Source organism: Vigna angularis, chromosome 5 (genome assembly GCF_016808095.1).
Source record: "Vigna angularis cultivar LongXiaoDou No.4 chromosome 5, ASM1680809v1, whole genome shotgun sequence".
NCBI lineage: Eukaryota > Viridiplantae > Streptophyta > Magnoliopsida > Fabales > Fabaceae > Vigna > Vigna angularis.
Window position 1 is genome coordinate 4001043 of NC_068974.1, and position 17819 is coordinate 4018861.

General features: G+C 29.8%; 1 long non-coding RNA gene across 1 annotated transcript; it reads right to left on the minus strand.

Moving 5' to 3' along the window:
- Positions 1-7944: 7944 nt before the first annotated feature.
- LOC108339784 (uncharacterized) lies at positions 7945-8610 on the minus strand. Its single transcript, XR_001833115.2, has 2 exons — positions 8439-8610; positions 7945-8192 (listed from the first exon to the last, which is right to left on the minus strand). It is a non-coding gene; the product is annotated as an uncharacterized LOC108339784 (long non-coding RNA).
- Positions 8611-17819: the final 9209 nt, after the last annotated feature.

The following is a 17819-nucleotide window of genomic DNA, read 5'->3' on the forward strand; positions in this document are numbered from 1 at the left end:
TTTTCTTTTTTACATATATAAATAAATAAAGATAAAACAGTTAAGTAAAAATAATTGACTACGAATTTTATTTAACTAAAATAGTTTTGTGAAGATCTTAACTAAAATTTTAATTTTTTTTTACGAATTTACCCTCAAATCTAGTACTCCTTTTTATCTCAATCCAACTAATGCATTTAATGACAAAATTAGATTATTTTAATAAATTTGTTTCAAAAAGTGGTATATTCTTTTTGAAATATTCCAAAGCCCTTAAACTGAGAAGAGGAAGTGCAATTCATGATACTTTAATTAATTGTTACGAAAATTTGATCTTTTCTCCGCATGCACGTCTCTCTCTCTCATGCACGTCTCTCTCTCTCATGCACGTCTCTCTCTGTACATATAAAATGTTTGTTAAAGTGTTGTGTTTTATACATATTTTTTATATTAACCAATTTACCTATATATTTTAATGTGTAAAAATAAGAAAAATAAAATTGGTTTTATCTACATATTTAATTATTTAAAATTTTAAATGTCAAGAAATTATAATTTTTAAATTCTGGGTTTGTGTAATATATTATTATTTATCATTCAAAAACTTAATACAAAGGCTATGAGAATTTTCTTTTATTAATATTTGTTCGTTTGTTTTTATTACGTATATAAATTAATAATGATAAAACACTTAACTAAAAGGTTTAATAATTTTTTATGTCCCTTTTTATGTAGATTTGTCTCAAATTAGTCCTTCAGTTAAATTTTAACTCAATTAGATCATTATTTGTACAAAATTAAATCAATTGAACTCTTACCGCTAATTTGAATGAACGTCGTTATGTTTTGAGTCACGTGGCATACTGAGATAACAAATATTAACCACATGACACTGACTTGGTGGCATTACTTCGAATTTAATTATTTTAACTTTTAAAAAAGTAAAACTTAATTAGAGAACCAACAACCGTTCCAGGATTTTAACTATATAAAAAAGTAAAACTTATATATATAATCTATATAAACATTCTAAACCAAACAAGAATCATTAAATCACATAAAACATGCATTAACTTTGAAACAAGAGCGTTGAACGCTAGTCCTAGCGTCCAACGCCAAAACTCTTGCAAACACTTTAGCCTAGCGAGCCTAAACTTCTCACCCAACGAATTACAAAGAAAAGGTTCCAGACCTGCAAGGGAAGAAATGACACTTAGCGCTTAAAATAATCGCTCATCACCGCACTAGAAACCAGAAACTTCAAATGTTGCTTTGATTGCACTCAAGACCTATCCAAATTATCAAATGGTTATTCATGACACCGTGATTGAATTGAAAACAAGTTTAAACATCATATTGAATACCAATTTGCTTAATTAGCCAACGAATCAATCCATCAGATCAAACCAATATCAAAAAATGTTCAAACATCAATTCATCATGCCAAATGATAAAAAATTCAACATTACAAATAGCTAACCAAGTCCTAAATTGCATAAACTCAGACCGCCAACACTAAAGTCATTCAACAAGCCATCACCATAGAATTTCACATGTTATACCACCAATTGTACATTAAAACAAGCACACATTCAACAGAATTCACACCAACAACTTTTAGAGAGAAGTCAAAGAACTCTAGAAAAGGAGTTTCTAGAGAGATTGTGTGTTTTAAAAAAATAAAACTCGATCATAACGAAATAATTCTTATTAAAATTATTTAATATTAAAATAATCGAGTCTCTTTACTTTTAAACCATTATCACTTCCAAAATCCATTTTCCAAGTCTTTACACACATTAATATTGTTTCCTTCTATAATAATTCCTTTATATAATAATAGTAGTCATTGTACGATTTTAAATAAAATAATAATATCAGTAGTCATGATACGATTTTAAATAAAATTGTAAAAAACTAATTAATATATTTTTTTCGCGTAAAAATGTATTACATAAGATTTAATTTGTAGGGTAAATTTTGTTCTGGCTGGTAAACGGTTAGCCCAAACAAATACAAATATTTTTACCTTTACACTCACCGTTTCCTCTTCCTTTTTTCACTTGTCTCTTTAACTCCTTGTTAGTTCACCTTCTCCTGCAAACCATGAGCGTCCTGTGATGGACACAAAGGATCTCTTCTAGTTGCTCCATGCTTATGTCCTTCCTCATATTATATAATTCTTTGTTAAGATAAGAATGTCTATAAGACAGGATCGTATAACACCTTCATGTTTTGAAGCTTAACAAACAAAGATAAACGAAATGAATATTAGACAAAGTATTATCTCTACGAAAATAATATCATTGAATGAAACACATCTTATGAAAAAATCATTATAGCATCTTAATAAACAAAGAAAAGTTTAAGTAAATATGTTAGGACCAAAGATCCTATTTTTCAGTAAACACACTACTCCTAGATGACTTATTATGAAATGGTTACTTCATGATATTTTAGTAAACGTACTATTAAATGATATTTTAGTAAACGCACTATTATGATAGTAGACACACCATTAAATGATATTTTTGCAAACAAATCAATATGCTACATGATATATTTGCTAAATGTGCTCTACTATATATTTGAAAACAATGCAATGATGTGATACATGATGTTTTTGACAAACATTCTAAACTACAAAAACAATATGTTGAGTAACACTTTCTTAAACGTGCTTTCGTATTAAAAAAAGATCATTAAACTATGCACTGTTAGTAAACGCCTTTAATAGCCTAAACGACACCTTTATATTAAACAACATTTTCATACAACGATGAAACATTTATGAATCAGTACTTGATATCTTTTCAAAAATGCTTAAATGAGTTACATATATAGAAAAATTGACAAAGTTGTTTTGAACATGCAATGCAAAACATTACATGCACAATGTTTCAAACAACAAAAGTAATAAAACAAATGACATATCTGTCAACATAAATTTCTACTCTACTCTGTGCAGAAGCATATCATGAACAAGTCAAAAGTGAACATTAGAAACAAAGAAGACATTCATGTTGAAGAGTTCGTACAACATACTTTGGTTAAAGTACTGCAAAAAGCATGCTTACTCTGACATGTTAACTTCAACCTATGGCTGTCACCTACGAAAAGGCTATGAAGATCTGAAGTTTGAAGATATGAATTGTCTAACAGATCCCTTCCTATGAAGCCTATAAATAGAAGATCTCTTGGAAAGAAGATAAGAAGGATAAGCACACAAACAACGAAAAGATCAACTAACATAAAGTGAAACTCATACTCGTGCAAGAATAGAAACTATGAGAATATACTCTCAAGCTTCATAGAGTCATAAGCTTACATCTATAAGAAAAGAGAAAATCCTACAAGATCTATTAGATTGAGTTATATTGTAAACACATCCTATCTGTGAGAGTTAAACAATATGATTGATTATACATTCTGAAGAGAATTCAAACACTTGGTGGCTAGCTTAGTTGAGTTAAACGCCTATTAGACAATTGTCTAGGGGAACCAGGAGTGGGTAAACTCAACTAGTCATCGTAAGAAGTGTTACCTGGATTGACTAAGTAACCATGAGTGGTGACAATATAATTAGAAGTAGAGGAGCTCGGATAAGAGCATAAGAACTCGGCTGATAGCTGATAACAATTGAAAAACTATTATTTTTATACTTAAAATTGACCTTAAAGACAACCTTTATGACTTAGAAACTAGCTTGGAATCATGCTTTTGTTTATGTTTTTGAAATAAGAGAGTTGGATGGGTTTTATGCTTGGTTTTCCTTGTTTTTGCAGGTTTTAAGATGAATTGGATGAAAGAAGTGAAGTAGGAAGAAGTTGGAATCAGAAAGGAAAGTGAAAAGTGCACAAAAAGAGAAGACACGAGTACCGCCGCTGAGCGGTGTTCTTAAGGTCCCGTAGTTACCGCTGAGGGGTAGAAATGCAACTGAGCGTCAAATAGAAGAACGCGCACTTACCGCTGAGCGGTATTTACCGTTGAGCGCCATTTTTGTGGGCCTTGGGCCACTTTTCTGTAATTTTTAGAATACTATATAAGGTTTTAGTTGACCTAGGTCAGTCATCTTTGGCTGGAACGAAGCAGAATACACTTTCTTCACCCCTTGGAGGAGGATTTTGGATGCTTAAGCTCCATTCTTCAAATTCTAGGGTTTTATCTTTCATTCTTTCATTATTTTTCATCTAGTTTCACCATGATTATGGTGAACTAAACCTTCATTGTTGTTGGGGAACCATTGTAATTCTTTGAAGCTCTCATGTATTGAATTGATTCTTTATAATATATGCTTTCTTTCATTAATTGTTAGGGTTTTTCTTATATACTCTATGCATGCTTTGTTTAACTCATTCAATTGCATGAGCATTGATTTTGTCGATATGGACACATACGGGGAATTCTAGACATGAAGAAATTCTCCCAATAGTAGTATAAACCTAGACATAGGAATATGATGGTAGGTTGCCTTTAAGCTTCTGTGCAAATGTAATGCATGAATAATTGCTAGGGAGACAAGACATTGTAAACTAGTGATTAGGAGTAGGCTTTCTTCACCAAGACATTGGGTTTAAGGTAATTTAGAAAGTGACATTAACATTAATGAAGAAAGATGAATTCTTGAATACATGAGAGTGGATAGGATGAATTGGTAAACCCCAACAACATAATCATTCATATTATTCATCAACCTTTTTTGCATTGTTCAAGTCCATTAATCAAAACCTTGCATTCATGTTTATTTTTGCATAGTTCAACAACAATATTTTCGGTTACAAGTCTAAGATAATCAACAAATCACATAGCTGTTTAAGCTGTGAGTTCTTTGGGAAATGATACTTGGTCTTACCAATTTTATTACTTGATACGATTCGGTTACACTTTCCGAGGGTTAACAATAGCATAACTAGCCTAACATGCAGCTTGGTACACAAATACAAGACCCAAAGAATGTGCAAGAAAAACCTATACAATTCTAGATTATTTTTATATTAGAAACAATGAATCTAAAATTGGGCCTAACCATGGACCCATGATGTAAGTCCTTAAAATGATTGTCATCACAACAGGTCCAATAGTCAAAGTCTAGTAAAATAATCAAAGTTGGTTAAACAAGAGGGTATAATGAAAATACTGATATATTAGGATTTCTCAGCAAATTTCAACTGCGTGATTACAAAAACTGAACTGGAAAGTTGGACAAAATTCAATTGTTGGTAATTTATTAAATATTTTTTATTTAATTATACTATAAATTTTCAACATAAAATATTAGCCAAATATTTAAAATCGATCAAATCTATTAATTATTTTGGAGATATTACATTATCATAAAATAGATTTTAGCAATAGAAAAGTAAAACCCAACCCAAATGAAGTTCTATATAAAGAAACCAATGGGAAGCATGAAAGGAAACTCTTATCCACTCTAATTGTGTACAATTGTAATCCACCATGTCTACCACTTTCTTTCCACTTTTTTTCTCATCCATTCATTTTATCCATGGAGGGATAACCTTCTTGAGTTGATTTTGTTTTAATTTTATTATGGATTATGAGATTAGATTAAAATAATGTCTTTGTTCTTTTTATTATTATTTTGGTTTTCATTTTTCTATGTCTTTTATCTCTGAATCATATAAAAATTAGTGGTTTATATATCATAGCGAACTAGTAAGGTTTTTAATCTATATGCATATTGATCATATGAGTCTCAAGGTTTTTAATTTTAGTGGAGAATGTACTTTGATTAAAGTTATAAGCTTTCTTGAGTTTTTGTCAATATTTTAGAATGTAGTTTATAATTAAAGGTAAAATTTTGAACAATAGTTAACCTAAGATTGTACTTTAATTAATTAGTCTTTTATTTGGTAAGGAGACAAAAAAATATACATGATTAGACATAGTATAATTTATTAAGAATGTACTTTGCTTGAATTTACTATATATAATCTAAAAAAGTTTTTCTTTTTATTTCAGAGTCTACTTTAATTAATTTAAAATCAAAATAATAATAAATTGAACAATAATATGTAGATATTAATTTATTATTTTATTTATTGTTATCAATCTCACATTTATATTTTTGTATAACATTGTTATTTATTAATTTTATTAGGTTATATTTTTACTTTTATATTTTATTATTTAGATTATGTTTTATTAACCCTTCATGTAGGATTTTATAAGAATCAATTGTTGAGAATCAATTTCGTATTCATTGATACGACTTAAACTTAACTTAACTCTATCTAATTTGTTAACTACTAACTTGGAAATATTGATGTTTTCTTAGCCAATTCAACAAAAACTAATGAGTTTTATTTAAACTTTGTTTTGTAAGCCTTTGTTTAAAAGCGCTTACATGTGAAATTACCATTTAAGATGGTTCTTGTCATTTCCTTTCCACAACACCATTATGTTGTTTTCCAAAGCTTTTAAATACTTAGCAAAGATTTCCAGTTTGAAATTTCTCACCAAGATCATTTCTAACAAAAAAAGTTGTTAAGGTCTTTTGTCATTTTGAACATGTTTTATGATTTTACAAAAGACCTTGCCAGACATCCGGTGTAGTCATTTTCAATGACCCAACCATACCTCTAAGACTCGGTGCTAGATTTCCAACTTATATAAACATTATAAACCTCAAATGTCAAAGATTAAACATATAAAACCATTTTTTCAAAATATAATTTGATATGCAAAACATGTTGATTAAGCATTTAAGTTGTATGTATCAATTAAACACATGTCCCTTGTTTCTCATTTAACTAAAGACTTTCTTGTTTAGTAGTATATATGAATGTTTTTTTATCATCAAAATTCTTTCACCTAAGGGATTCATCCACTTCAACATGGCATACACTCGTTGAATATCAGGTTGCTAATGTAGAGTAATTTGAATCGAGCTCCACGTGTGATTAGAGGAAAGAGGAAAGATCGACCCCACTTTTTGATACTTATATCAGTAAGAGAGTAAAAATATGTAAATAATTATGAATGTAATGAATATCAAAGTAAAAGTGATACTTCCCAAATATTTTATAATACATATAAGACTATTGAAAATAAAAATATCAAAAAAGATAATAACTAATAAAAGATAATGATGTTAACATATAATTTTGGAAAATATGTTCTCGTGATCCATTTTTTAAAGAGTTGGGACACCAAAAATTAGGCCAGACCTACAAATTTTGTAAAAGGCTATGTATATAAAATAAGAAATTCTTTTATATATATATATATATATATATATATATTATAAGAAATTTAAATATATATTAATTGTTATATATGTGCACTGTATCCTTTAAACGTGATTCTTTTAATTAAGACAGTAGTACAAAATAAATGATAATAATATTAATGTTTGTGAATAATGAAAAACATAAAATAAAATGACAAAATACTGTTAGTAATAAAAAATAATTAAATGTTAATAATAAATTACATTTGCAAAACATAATAATATTTATTTTTATTAATTTTAAAAATCATAAATATCAATATTTATTTTAGTATTTATTTATTTTATTTCAACCATATAATTTTCTTATCTATTTCTCTTCTTTTATTTTCTTTTTCTTTTTTCACTTCATTTTGTTTTCAATTCAAAATCTCATATTTTCGACTACTTTTTCTATTTTATTTATTTTCTCTCTAGTAAATGGATTATTAAAATGATGGTGTTGTCAAATTTGAATTGATTATGCAGTAAAATCAAATCTATTTTTGTTAAACTCTTTTATTATTAAGTCTTAATACTGATCAAAATTCAGGAAAAAAGGTAGGAAGAAAGAAGACTATGCATGTCCTTTCTCGTTGTCAACACTTATTTTCCCCATTAATTCTACTGTTCAACGTTGTATGCTTAGAAATCATTGGCTAAGTACTTTTCTATATCTTCGTGGAAGAATAAAATATAGACATACTACACCAAAGCTTCAACTGTTAATAGTATAAAGTAACAGTAGAAATCATTTTATTTTCTTATTCTTTCGTATTCCAAATTAAACATTAGAACATGTCCTTCTAATGAGAGCAAGAGTATGCACAAACACATTTGTGAGGATATACGTCAACGCAATATCCAGTTCCGTGATATTGTTCCTCACATTCCATACGACACGTACTGAGGTTGCAGTAATTTGGATTCAATAGTAGTATACACGGTTTTTCTGGCATTGCTCCACTTGTTCTTGAAAAAGCTATGATAATGTAAAAGGCAATGAAAGAAAAATAAGTGTAAGGAATATTATGAATATGTTCTTCACAAAGATACAGAGACATAGAGATCATCACAGGCATTAATAAAACTATGCTGATAGAACCATTAGTTTACTGCATTTGTATGACGTAAACGAGGGATATATGAATGGCACTATATTGTTTTACAACACGACTACAACTTGGATAATAATAAAAAAATATACAAAAAATTGTTATATATATACCTGCAATGATCAGGGTTAAAGTGAACATCAAAGTGAAAGAAATCTTAGCCATCACCGAAACAGAACAGCAACACCAATAACTATAAATTTAGGTTTGTTGTTGATATTATGATTAAATATGAGGCCAAGGGTTTATATAAACAAAATAATTGGTACGAAATCATTTATAAGAATACGCTCCCTTGTTAATTTTTGTACACATGTATTGAAACTGTAAACAGTTGACACTATATTTAAAGAATTTATTCTATTTAGAGGGTTAATTCCTTTTAAATATAGAAAAACTCTTATGAGTGTAATATTTATCATCGCGAAAACATTAATCACAATTTTCAAATATTCCAAATAATTTTATTTTTATACTTTTTACATTAATATATTTAGAGAACCTAAGCATGTAAGTCTTTTTCTCTTTGTGTTCACATCGTGGAATCTTGAATTCACTTCGGTGCTCAAGTGCTTGGTTGTTATTTAATTTAGTTCTTTTATTTAATACAATTTTGTGGCTTCAATGAAGGAAAAACATTGTGGATCCTCTAATTTAGAATCTCTTTAATTCGAAAAATGTATTTTTTTAAATAAAGAAAACGTACTTACACCGTTACCATGCATTTTGAACCATATAAGGTGATTTTAAATTGACAATTCTTTTCATATTTCAATCAAATATTAATTTTATTACGAATTTATGCTCAAATCAATTACTCCTTTTATCTCAATCCAAATAATGCATTTAATGACAAGCATTAGGTTATTTTAATAAATTTGTTTCAAAAAAGGGTGTATTCTTTTTTAAATATTCCAAAGCCCTTAAACTGAGAAGAGAAAGTGCAATTTATGTTACTTTAATTGTTACGAATTTTTTTTATGTTTAGTAGAAAACCATGTGATCTTTCCTCCGCATGCACGTCTCTCTCCCTCTTTTTATCTACATATTTAATTATTTTAAATTTTAATTATCCTATCAGGGAATTATATCTTTTAAATTGTGGGTTGTGTGTAATATATTCTTATTTATCATTCAAAAATTTAATACAAGTGATATGAGATTTTTCTTTTATTAATATGGGTTAGTTTTCTTTTTTACATATCAATAAATAAAGATAAAACAGTTATATGTAAAATTAATTGATTACGAATTTTATTTAACTAAAATAGTTTTGTGAAGATCTTAATTTCTTCTCCTCTTTATAATAACTTACAAATGCTAATGACTATAAAAATAATTAATGACAAAATTGCTTATGTGATTTTTAATGGACAATTATTTTCATATTTCAATAAAATACTAATTTTTTATTACGAATTTACCCTCAAATATCTCAATCCAACTAATGCATGTAATGACAAAATTAGATTATATTAATAAATTTGTTTCAAAATGTGGTATATTCTTTTTTAAATATTCCAAAGCCCTTAAACTTAGAAAAGAAAGTGCAATTCATGGTACTTTAATTAATTGTTTCGAAAATTTGATCTTTTCTCCGCATGCACGTGTCTCTCTCTTTCATGCACGTCTTTCTCTATACATATATAATGTTTGTTAAATCGTGTTGTGTTTTATACATATTTTTTATATTAACCAACTTACCTATATATTTTAATGTGTAAAAATAAGAAAAATAAGATTGGTTTTATCTGCATATTTAAATATTAAAAATTTTAAATGTCCTATCAAAAAATTATAATTTTTAAATTCTGGGTTTGTGTAATATATTATTATTTATCATTCATAAACTTAATACAAAGGCTATGAGAATTTTCTTTTATTCATATTAGTTCGCTTGTTTTTTTGTACATATATAAATTAATAATGATAAAAGAGTTAACTAAAAATAATGGAGTACGAATTTTATTTAACTAAAATAGTTTCGTAAGTATCTTAATTTCTACTCCTCTTTCTAATTATAATAATTTACAAATGCTTATGTTTATAAAAATAATTAATAAAACTGTAGATGGGGCTATTATAGTTATCTCACACATAACTATAACACTAAATATATACATGATCTTATATTTCTAACAAAAGCGTATAATTGCTTATTTTTAACCTTCAGTACCGCTCCTACCTATACTTTATCAATTAGAATATCTCTATCTACTCACACCATTAGGTGATCATCATAAACAAGAAAAAACACAAACAAATAAACAGAAATAAAGGGTAAGCTAACGTATCAAGAGTTGTTATATAACATTAATAAAGATGTTAACCCATATATATAAACCAAATCCTATGATATACAACCATTTATTCTAGACCTGAGCATCCATTTAAATGTATTGATGTCAAACTCTAGCGAGTTTTGCACTTGTAGTGGTGAAACAACTTACCCACCCAAGATGCCACACAAGGTTATTTCGTCAACCACCTATGGCCAAGGAATAACTCATAGATTAGGACCTCCTACTACTCCTCATGACATAACCCACCCTTTTCTACTTGAAATTTGATGATTATTATAATATTAGGATAACCCCGAATACGGAATTTCTAGATCAATACAGACACTACTTTAATCAGATATCTTTAATTAATATCTTTTAATCATTCTACTTTTATTTTATCATCTACAGGATTATTAGCCCAATAATAACTTAAAAGCTGGCCCAATTATGGCCCAACATCAATAAAATCATTTAACCATTTAACATGATCGACCATTGTTGATGTAGTGGATGGATCGAACGGTCCTGAGTGTTAATTGTTCGATCTATACTATATACTCATACAATTATTATTGTTATTATTATTATTATTATTATTATTATTATTATTGTTATTGTATTTATTATTATTATTATTGTTATTATCATTATTGTTGTTGTTATTATCATTATTATTCTTATTGGTGTTATTTAGTGCCGTCAAAATGGGTTGAAACCCATGAGTCAACTCGGCTCACCACGGATTTGAGCCGGGTTAGGTTGGAAAAAAATACAAATTTTTTTATGCGAGCCAATTTTGATCCGGCTTACTAAGAACCCAGCTCACACGGGTTGAAACCGTGGTGGGTCGGGTTGGCTCACCAACCCACCTATTTTTTTTAATTAAATTAAATTAATTATTCAAATCCTATTTTTTTTATTGAAATCAAATTAATTAAATTAATTATTCAAAATGCACAACTTTTACTTAGCAATAGAGTCTTTCGCGCTGTTGTCTTTCCAAAAGGTTCCCTCTGCAAATAAAACCCTAAGATTATAAATTGGATAATATTATAGATGGAGATAAAGAAAAAAAATGCTTCAAGAGAGCATGATACTATGGATTTATCCATTCAGGACTCCAATTTAATAGATGGATAATATTATAGATTGGATAATTCAGGAATATATAATTTGTTTTATGTTGTTTTTAGACCTATCTACAAGCATGACAGTTTTATCTTGTGCTATATATTTTTGTTAACGGCTATATGTAGTTTCTTGGTCAAACGGTTGTGTATGTCTCATTAAATTAAATTGACAAAATTTTATGTTTGATAGCTTAGAATATATATAACAATATATTTCTTTTGTTTCATTTTCTTTTATATCAATTGGTCCAATTATTACTGTTTCAATTTGATCCATAAAAGTAACATGTTATAAGAATCTTAGAAGAAGTGGGTGAAAAAAAAGTTAATTAAGTAAGCCAATGAGCCAACCCGTTTAACCCACCAACCCGTGGTGGGTCGAGTCAGGTTCGAATTTTTTTGGATCGCTAATAAATGAGCCGAGTTGGGTTGGCTCACTAAGTGGCCAACCCGTGGTAGGTCGGGTCGGGTCGGGCCGGGTTACCCGTTTTGACAGCTCTAGTGTTATTGTTATTTATTACTTTTATTATTATTGTTATTGTTGTTATTATTATTGTTATTATTATTTTTATTATTATTGTTGCTATTGATATTATAATTGTTTTTGTTATTGCTATTATTATTCTTATTGTTATTATTATTATTATTATTATTATTATTATTATTATGTTGTTATTGTTATTATTATTGTTACTAATACTGTTGTTGTTATTGTTGGAATCATTATCACATAGCGAAATGTTTAAGAGCATGTTCTGGCCAAACCAAGAGGTGACAATGAATTGGTTCTAATTAAAAAGATTGATTTCCTTTAAAAATTTCTTTGCTGGAAATAAATAAAATAGAGTAAGGATGAGAAGATTCACACAAGTAATTTTTGTATTGGTTCGAATAAAAAGATTTTACATTTAGTTGTTAATCCTTCTAAAAAGAGTGATTAACATTTTACTAAAATGTAGTTCAAAATACAATATGGAATGAATACAAGATGGATTAGAAAACACCTCTCTTAACCAATAAGAGATGAAAAAACACCTTCCTTCAACATGTGAGGTAATGAACAACTTGATTATGCTTGGTAGAGAACCATTTCCAACTTAGACACGTCAAGTAAAGCTTCTTAAACACTTAGAGTTTCATCATTCTTCCTCAAGCACCGAACCTCAAGCTTTCTTAAACACTTAGAGTTTCCTCAAACTATTCTCTGTGCTCTGTAATGGTTTAAGTAACCTTTTAAGAATTTGGACGAACACTATATATAGCCCAAGGTTTGAGCTAGGTCAGAAGCTGAAAAGACAACTCACAACTTCTAGGATAATCGATTGTCTAAAGTGATAATCAATTATTTTAGGTCGTTATAAAGGGTTTCATTTCAATGATAATCAATTATCCCAAGTAGTAAATGATTATCTGCGAACATTGGTCAATTATACTTTTCAGTGATAATCGATTATTCTGAGAGATAATCGATTATTGCCGAATTGAAGTGTTTTCTTATTTTTCACATGATAATTGATTATCCTTCGAGGTAATCGATTATTGCCACAAGATAGCTATGTTAAACATCAAACTACAAGACCTCTTTTGGTTTACAAATTATGAGAGCTAAGCCTAATACAGAGTATCTACAACAAAAATGCTTTAACTTAGTTTGTAATTAATCCTTCAAAGCTTTAACTTCATCATCATCAAAATCTCTTCAAAGCTTTAATGCTTCTCATTGGTAACAATTATTTTATATTTTGAATTGTATGTTATGTTATATTCCTAGTTACTCATGCTTTCTTGTTGTGGTTGTGATACCACTTGTAACGGTCCTACTTGTATGGGAGTAGATGACATTGTAGATTAAGCAGGACTGGAGTAGCGCGACAAGAGAAATGAGAATTATTTCCTGTTGGGATTTTATTACGTTTTAAAGTTATTTTATAGTTTGAATAATGGATTTCAATAATTGTAAGGTTTGAACTTATGTTATAAGACGTTTGAACATTTGAGGTTTTCGTTTCCACAATGTTATATAAATGAAAAATAAAATTGGAAAATTTTTTGGATTTTATTAATTAATTTGTGGCACTCTGTTAGAGGTGTTACATGCCTTATGGAAGACGATGGTCTGGTCTTGTGTTCTGGTGCATCGCAATTTTGATTTAGGGTTTCAAATTGGGGTTTTTCTACAAGGAGTTGCGATTCACAGATGTTTGTGGTTTAAGAAAATTGGTTTTGCAATTTTGGCGCTCTAGGCTGGTGGCAATTCTATTACTTCGTGGTTTCTAGTTTCTGCAAGTGTGGTGAAGCAATGGTGGTTTCTTGATCTGTGCGTGGGCTCTACTATTTTGGAATTATGATTTTGTAGATTGCGAGGAGAAGGAACGAACCTGAAGTGCTCGTAGTGGTTGCGAAGGTGAATGTTGTGAAAGATGAAGCCTGATGATTGGGTTCGAACAATGGGTGAGATTGTGTTGGCACGATGAAATGCGGTGGCTCTTGGTGGCCAAGTTGTGGTGGACAAAGATGGAAGGTGCAAGGATGGAAAATCATCGGCAACGGTGGTTGACGGCATCTGACAGTGCTGTTACTGATGGTGGTTTGATGATTAGGGTTTCTAGTTTGGGAATGAAGAAGATGATGATGTGGTAGCCTCTGGTTGGCCAGTTTGTTTAGTCAAGGATTCTCCCAAATGTTAGCATCTCATTGGCTTGAGTCATAAGTTGGGGATTATGCCATGTTTCATCATCTGAGTGAGTTTGATTTTATGAGTGGTAGAAGGGGTGTGGAATAGGGAAATCAGGGGTGTAGCAGTAAAGACTCATTTTTTGGCCTAATGCTGAAAAATGTGAGTATAAATGAAAACTAAGGTTGCATTTAACTCCTTGTATATTTCTTTCCAGAATAAACTACTTTTAGCCTTATTTTGTAACTCAGACTATTTAGTTTCAAGCTTTGAATGAATCAAATTTTAACTTCAGTTGCATCAACAAACATTAGAATATCCAGAAATAATTTATGCAACTAACAATCACTTTTTAATTCCTAAACTTAATAAGTTCAATTGTCACACATCTTATTTAAATAAATTATTTGAACAGAAATTCAATCAAAAAAATTATATTAAACCTAAAATGTGGACATAAGTATGCATTCATTACTTAGCTAAATGATTTCCATCACCCGCCTATTTACATGTTGTGATTCATTGAATAATTGACAAGTGACACACCACGCGTTATATGCTTTTATCCATGTGCGTAATGTGCTAAACGTCAGATGTTATAAAAGGATGGTCAGTCTCTTGTACACAACTAGATAACTGGATAATCATAATGGAGCTTAGCAGCCCGAAAATCAATATGGAGCTTGGTAGCAGGACAATTAGCTCTACATGAAGCATGAGAACTTGTGATGTAAAAAGGAGCTCATTATGTTGGTCATGAGAGCTCGGATGGAACAAGGGAACACGTTGGCATGAGAGCTCAAATAGAAAATGAGAGCTCGATTGGAAGTAGAGGAGCTCAATTGGAAGCAAGAGACCCAGATGGAAGCAAGGGAGCCAGACTTGAAGCAAGGAAGCCTGATTAGAAGTAGGGAAGCTCGATTGGAAGTAAGGGAGCCTGATTAGAAGTAAGGGAGCCCAATTGAAAGCAGGGGAGCCCAACGAGAAGTAAGGGAGCCCGATTGGAAGTAGGGGAGCTCGAATAAGAGCATAAGAACTCGGCTGATAGCATAACTAGCCTGACATTCAATTTGGTCCATAAATACAAGACCCAAAGAATGTGCAAAGAAAACCTATACAATTCTAGATTATTTTTATATTAGAAACAAGGAAACTAAAATTAAGCCTAACCATGGACCTTTATGTAAGCCCTTAAAATGATTGTCATCACAACATGTAGTCAAAGTTTAGTGAAATAATCAAAGTTGGTCAAACAAGAGGGACTAAAATGAAAATACTGATATATTAGGATTTCTCTACAAATTTCAACTGCGTGATTGCAAAGGTTGAATTAAAAATTGGACAAAATATTTTTTATTTAATTATAAATTATCAACATAAAATATGTTTTAAATATTTAAAATTGATCAAATCTATTAATTATTTTGGAGATATTACATTATCATAAAATAGATTTTAGCAATAGAAATGTCAAAACTCAAGCCCAAATCAAATTCTATATAAAGAAACCAATGGGAAGCATGAAAGGAAACCTTTATCCACTCTAATTTTGTACAACTTTCATCCACCATGTCCACCACTTTCTTTCCACTTTTTTCTCATCCATTCATTTTATCCATGGAAGGCTTGAGTTGATTTTGTTATAATTTCGTTATGGATTATGAGGTTAGATTAAAATAATTTCTTTGTTCTTTTTATTTTTTTTTTTGTTTTCATTTACCTATGTCTTTTATCTCTGAATCATATAAAACAGATTAAGATAAAGCAATTGTTATGCCATTTGTTATGTAAGAATTTATAAAACCTTTCTTTTGTTCATCATCGAAAACATAAATATAAAGGGTAGGTTTAGCTCCTCGTATCAACAACCTTGTCTTGACTTGTTTTCGTTTTTCGAGAGAATTAAATACCTAGTTCAGGTATCTTAAGCAATGAGTGTTTAACTCAATTCTCTCTCAAACACTTTTAGACAAGACATCGTCTAGTCAAATATCTGGTTGTTCTAGCCTAGATGTTTTTCTAAATCTAGGACCTAAGTGTTTTGCTATGTTTTCTAATATTGGGTTTAGGTTATAGTTTTGTCTATTTGGGGTTTTTGGCTTTACGTTTTTATTCTAGATTGCTTTATGATCTTTTAACCCATTTTAATGTTATTTGATTAAACTTCAAAACATTAGATCGTTTGTTCATATACACGATTTTTTTTTAACAATCTCCCCCTTTTTTATGTTTAACAAATACACATTTAAACAATGTATTCAGAAATGCCCTCCTCACACTATCCATGAAGCATGACCCCTGATGCCACAACCATAATCCAATCACGAACCTTAGCCGTAGAACCTCGAAACTAGTGTCAACGAACCCAGCCGTAGAACCACCAAACCAACCTCAACAAACCTAGGAACAGAACCCCCAAACTGCCATCTTCAAACCAAGCCAAAGAACCCCTAAACCGGCGTCAACCAACCAAACCCCACTTGGCCAATAATCACTCTTCAAACCGTTTGAGAAGGGAACACAATGGAGGACACCAATAGAATAGGGAAGGGAAGGGAAGGAGGAGGCTTGAGACGAGAAGAAAGGGGAGGAAAATTGGGGAAAGGTGTCAACGAATACCCCAATTTTCGAGCTTAAACAATCACAAACATTATCTATGGCCACTGTCCGTTAGTAAGTTATGTCACCAACGTATTACCAATGGAATTGGAGCCGTCGATAATTGTTCGTTGGTAATCAGTGCTTTTCTTATAGTGTAAAGCACTTAGTTTTTTCTTCATGGTGTTCGACTCTTTCCTCTCTTTTTTTTTTCTCTCGCTACTCAGATCATAAAGTTGTGATACCACTTTGTAGAAAATAAATGTGACACTAAATAATTGAACTCTTCAATTCATTGTGATTATTTTCATTGAACCTTGTCACCCTTTAAATAGGTGCAAATAAGGTCTTCGGCCAAATACAAAATAATAAAAACTAAAAACAAAATATAATTGGCTCAAAATAAAAACAACTACTTAACTTTTTTCTATCTTATATCAACAAAATAAAATAGTACTGCACCTAAATAAATGGAAAATCAAAACTACCTATTTTTACTTTATTTCTATCAAAATCAAACCAAATATTACTAGACTCAAACTAATAAAATAAGATTTAAACAAAATTATTAATAAAAATAAGATTTAAACAAAATTATTAATAGATGTACAAATTTAAATTTATTGCAAGAGAGTTGGATGTCCTCTGGTATTCTTATGATGAATGATGAAAAATTGAGCCAAACCCTCCGAGATTTTATTCTGGAAGTGCTTTGCCTGAATCAGTGTCATCATTAAGATTGTGTAATTTGTTATCCACTAATGAGATGTCCCTCAACTTTTGATGCAAGATAAGAATACGAAGACA